The sequence below is a fragment of the Vicugna pacos genome, chromosome 35 (genome assembly GCF_048564905.1).
Source record: "Vicugna pacos chromosome 35, VicPac4, whole genome shotgun sequence".
Classification (NCBI taxonomy): domain Eukaryota; kingdom Metazoa; phylum Chordata; class Mammalia; order Artiodactyla; family Camelidae; genus Vicugna; species Vicugna pacos.
This window is the reverse complement of record NC_133021.1, coordinates 3,732,898-3,738,897: the sequence shown is the minus strand read 5'-3', so window position 1 is coordinate 3,738,897 and position 6,000 is coordinate 3,732,898.

Genomic DNA, 6,000 nt, shown 5'->3' with positions numbered 1-6,000 from the left:
CTATCCTTTCTTTGTACTATATGATAATTTGTATAGAAAACAAAAGGCTGTTGTATCAAGAGCCTTAAAAGAGTTCATCTCAAAATACACACTTCCAGGAAATTTAGGTTAGGGAGCTAAAACTCTGTTTCCATGTAAAAGGATATTTTTCCAACACTTTAAAAATAATTAACACAGGAAAGAATGCCTGACAGAAGGAAATGATTGATTAAAGTTTGGTAGATCTACATAATAAAATATTAAGCAGCCACTAAAAATTAACTTTTCAGACCATACTAAGTAGGTTACATATATATCTCAACATATATACGTCAATATAGATCACAGTCCCTCTATTTACATGCATGTATGTATATATAGATATCTCATATACACATTAAGAAGACTAGAAAAACAGATCCAGAAATAAACATACAAACACAAATGTTGATGATAATCATCCCCATACTCTTGGCAGTGTTTTCTCTTTACCTCCAAGTGTATTTTTTATATTTCATAGTTTGATATTTAATGTATTTAAACCTAAGCTGTGATGCACTAAGTAAAAATACGTATACCTGCTTTAAATCCATAACTCTTAACAGCCCACGTGCTACCAGCACTTCTGAAGATGAGTTCACTTAGTTGGACCATGTGAAATTGGATTGTGAAAAATTTCTTATTGTAGAAATTGCAAAAATGAAAAACTTGCAAGTGGGAACATTAATAATCTGTTCCCAATTTACATTTCTCCTTTTCATGTGCTGGCTGGACCATTTGTGAAGCAGTTGTCTGCTTTGTGATACAGCTGTTTCGTTCCAGGTTGGTGCAGTATTCAGGTCAGATATGCATCAAACACTCTATTTGTAGATTTCATGTTTTATTTATGGTTATTGTTTTAGACATCATTTCTCCTATCTTTCGGCAGAATCCCTGTCAGAATGGCTCTTTAAAATAACAAAATAGTGTGAACGATAACAACTGTAGTTGGAATATTTTCCTCTGGGTAGCTGACACTGCTGACAGGCAGTGAGAATTTTAGTTTGGCCTGAAGGCTAAATGTAAATAAAAATCTAAATGACTCGGTTTATTATTATTATTATTATTATTATTATTATTATTATTATTATTATTATGCTCTGCCTGTGATAGAATTCTTTGTCACTTTAGCTTCTATAGGAAGAAGCTGACATAGGTGCCAGCCTGTGCTAGAATATTCAATTAACTAAGTATAAAGGTGACCCCTTTTTTGTCCAGTGGGTGCTAAAGCTGAAAAAAAAAGAATCCATTATTCTTTTTCAGGTGAATGTATTAGATAACCTTGTCTGCCAACAAGTCCTTCCTGATTTATAACTGTTGATTTGTGATTTTGCAAGCCCCTCAGCCCATGGAATAAAGCTGTGAAATGCAGTAACACTGCATTTGTCGAGGGCTTTAGAGTTTACAGAAGTAATTTTATGTATCTTGTTTCTCCTGACACTTTAGGAGAATAAGCAAAATTATTGTCTCCATTCTACAGATTAAAGAAACTGAGATTTAATTTAGTTGAAGGGCTTGCCTAAGCTTACCAGGCAATTGATGGAGCTGGTATTCAAACTAGTCAGTCAGCTCTTTAGTTATAGATTTTTTACAACTGTGTGTTGCTACATAGCTTCCCATTTGTAAAGTCCTGCAGCTCAGATCATTTTATAGTTGCTAATTACTGAAAATCAATAAATCACAGTTTTCTCCCATAGCTGGAAATTTGAGAGCCCTATCCATTCAGAGAGGAATAGAGAAAAATAAGCTAAGTGAAGGGTCATAGTCACTAAACCACTCAAATTTTATAATCCTAAACTGTTTTGGAACTCTAAAAAATTCAGATTGTGCCATATTTTTATGCTCATCTCTGCAGAAGTGTTTCTGTTACAATAATTTTTTTTTAAACCTTAAAGATACTCATTCACATGACATTCTATCAGGAAGCTTAAGTTTGCTAAGAAAATACTGTGTGGTTGTTTGTTATTGTTGTTGGTATTTTTTTGTGTGTGAGATATGGATATGGGTAACAGTATCCTGATTTATATGTTTTGTAAGTTTTAATGTTCTTACAGCAAGTGTTCTTCAAATCTGGATGTTTCCTTTTTCTAAAGCTGAGAAGAGAACTTTGGATCGTGAGTGGCTGACACTGAAAGACACATTTTTGCTTACTGGCATCCTGCTTCATCTGAGCCAGACTGAAAGATCATCAAAGAGACAGTGATTAGTTTGTGCCAAAGCTGAGGGCTGTGCTGGCTTAATGTCAGTTTGAAGAGCTATGATGCCTTATATGGGAGAGAATGTTTTCTTTCTTTTCTGTGTGTGCTTTTCTCATTCTCAGACTTAATGTAAAACTTTTGGTTTTTATATTCCCCCAGTACCATAGTCCATTTTCTGTCCAGTTTAGATCATAAGACAAGATGATGCAGGATGTGAGGCATGAGAAGGGCCGTGTCCCAGGTCTCAGTTGAGCCGCTGGGATGTGCCCCACCAAGTGTGGATCCTTGGCTTTCTGCAGGAAAGAATTCAAGTGCAAGCCACAGTTGAGTAAAGGTATATTTATTTAGAGAGATACATAACACATATAAGGCAAGAGAAAGGCAAGGAAAGAGGTGTGGGAGTTGAGTGCTCAGATTAAAGTAAAAGTAGGTACACACCCCACAGACAGAGTGTGGACCATCTTCTAGGCGGAGGGAGCCATAAAGGGCTCTAGGCGTGGTGTTGTCAGTTTTTACAGGCTCAGTAGCTTCACACACCTACAAGTGGAACCATTTCATCTACTCTGGGGAAGGGGCTGGGATTCCCAAGAATTGGGCAACGGCCCATTCTTGGCCTTTTGCAGTTAGACTTGGGGCTGTCATAGCGCCTGCAGGCATGTTATTTGATCACACTGTTACAATGAGCATATAGTGAAGCTCAAGGTCTATTAGAAGTCAAACCTCTTAATCCTCAAGGCCAGCTAGGAGTTGAATCTTCCACCATTTTGGTGAATCTTCCACCATTATGATATTAAATTGCTGTCATTCCTTGAGTGGCTGTGCCCTGCCCCCTTACATCCTGTCTCAATATGCCCTTCAAAATTTTAAATCATCACTACTCTTTTCCAGTTGCTTGTCTATTATCACCACCATCCCTACCATACCCCGTCCTTTCTCTTCACTGCCTGCATAACTGAGAAAAGTGACAAACTTCCTCAGTTTACTTTACTTCATCTCCCACCCCTGCTCCCTTAACTCAACAGCACTTCCATATCTCCTTCCTTTCTAGCTCCACAAAATAGTATTGACTGGAAAGAAATATGCAACCTAAAAGTTTACAGGTATGTTTTATTTGCAAATGATATATCTGATAAGGGGTTAAAATCCAAAATATGCAAAGAACACGTACAACTCAACATCAAAAAAACAAACAACCCAATTAAAAATGGGCAGATGACCTGAATAGACATTTTTTTCAAAGAAGACATAGAGGTGGCCAAAAGGCACATGAAAAGATGTTCTCCGTCACTAATCATAAGAGAAATGCCAATCAAAACTGCAATGAGGTAGCACCTCACATCTGTCAGAAACGTTATCAACAAAAAGACAATAAAAATTATTGGCATAGTTGTAGAAAAAAGGGGATCCTCATTCATCTTTGGTGGGATAGTAAATTGATACAGCTACTTTGGAAAACAGTATTGAGGTTTCTCAAAAAATTAAAAATAGAACTGCCATAGGATCCAGCAATTTTACTTCTAGGTATTTATCTGAAGCAAAAACACTAATTCCAAAAGATTCATTCTCTCATACGTTCATTGCAGTGTCATTCACAACAGTAAGACAGGGAAGCATCCAAAGTGCTCATTGATAAATGATCAGGTAGAGAAGGTGCGGTAAATATATACAATGGAACAAAGAAAAATGGAATGAAAAATGGAATCTTGTCATTCATGAAAATGTGGATGGCTCTAGAAGATATTATACTAAGTGAAATAAGTCAGACAGAGAAATACAAATACTGCATGATCACCTATATGTGGAATCTGAAAAACAAAAGAAACAAACAAAACAAAATGAAAACAAACTCACAGATACAGAGAACAAATGGGGTAGCTGCCAGAAGGTGGTGGAGGAGGTGGTTAAAATAGATGTAGAGGATTAAGAGATAGAAACTTCCAGTCATAGAATAAATAAGTCATGGAGATATAAATATATGGCATAAGGTATATGATAAATAATATGAAAACTTTGCACGAGGAGAGACGGTTGCTGAACTATTGTGGTGATCATTTTTTAATGCATCTAAATATCAAATAATCATGTAGTAACACCTGAAATGAACATATTGTATATGTCAGGAATGAGGAAAAGTAGTTAATAAAAAGGTATATATTTCTTTTTTAGGAGACAATATTTAATACCTAACTTTTGTTTCATCTTTACTCATTATATTATTCAAATACTTTAACGGTCTTTTAAAATTTTTATTCACGTGTCATGGAACAGTAGTGGTATGTTCAATACTCCTGAAACAATTGTGTTCCTGTCAAAATTTTGAGAAGGGCTCAATACGTATATTGATGGCACACCATTAGAAGCCTAACTATACTTCGATTACTTGAATTGCAGTTGACTTTATCTGATGTCAGTTTCACTCACCTGTTGCTTCTTTTAATCATTTAAACATTATATTATTTTTAGTTCTCTGAATCTTATTTTATTGATGTCCATACTCCTTAGCCTATGGTTGTGGCCTTTGGGGATTCAGTGATAACTTTGACAAGGTTCTGTGTTGTTCTGACCAACCGTTGGACATGTTATTGATTTTTTTTATTATTCATCTGATCTATATATTACTTGGTCAGTGGCTATTTCCATCCTAATTGCAAGTAATATCTGAATCACTCTAATACACAGGCAAATTGAATTATTTCCCAACATAACTGTGGACAGCTTTATAATAAAAATACAGATTTTTGGCTTTGTTTGAAAAAACAAAAGGCCTGAGAAATCGGACCTGTTTGGCAGTTACATAGGAATGGGCACCAGGCAAGGTGAGTGGAAAAGGGAGGGAATAATCCAGAAGATAACGGTATACTTGTGCTCAGGATAAGGGGCTTCAAAGAGTTCCACTTTCTCTAAATGAGTGCCAGCAAGAAACCAGATAGAACCAGACAGCTGTAACTGCCCGGTAGAGAGGACTCAACCTGACATGACCCAGGGCTCATTATAATGTAATTAGCATCGCAGTTTAGGCCCCCTGTGGGTTTTCAGTGTGCATCATGCGGAAGGGCATTCACAATAAGGAAAAGGTTATAAAACCGACACATGCCACTCAAATGATGTCAACTATCAAATTCACTTAAGACAGCCCCTAGGCAACCGTAAAAAAGAAACAGGAACTAGGTGAGTGTCTGCTTTTCACTCTCTTAGATCAGCCTGCCTTTAGTTCTCAAATGCCTACTTTTGCTTTGCAAAGAAATCCTTAATTACACAGTTCTCTCATCTCCCATTTGAAGTCATCTTTCGGCTAAGACAAGAATTGAAGCTGTTCCCTTCCCCTTTCTGTGGTAACAGACTCACCTTCCTTTCAGCATTAAGATGAGGAAATGTGTTCAGAGGTACTCCCTTTAAGATGATCTCTTTGCTTTCTTGAACTTGTATCATCACCTTTTCTTAATTCACACTGACAACCTGGGTTTTGGTCTCTATTCAGAAATCTATCTCTTCTCCCTCCACCTATCAACAAAAACTTTATAAACTTTAAACTTGACTTATGACTGACCTGGACCCACTGCTTTTCATTAAGGTTTATTTTGCCTGAAGTCTCTTTTAAAACTTGGCTCTCTTCTGGTTCTGCTTCTGACCTGGTGAGACACCGACTCATAAAGGGGGAATATTTATTTCATCTTGTGCATGAAGAAGAAAGCATTACTGTCATTCAGTAAATGTGTTCTACTTTCTACTGAAGTCCCCAAATGGAAAGCAAGCCACCCAAAAGAAAGCCTATAACAAAACAATT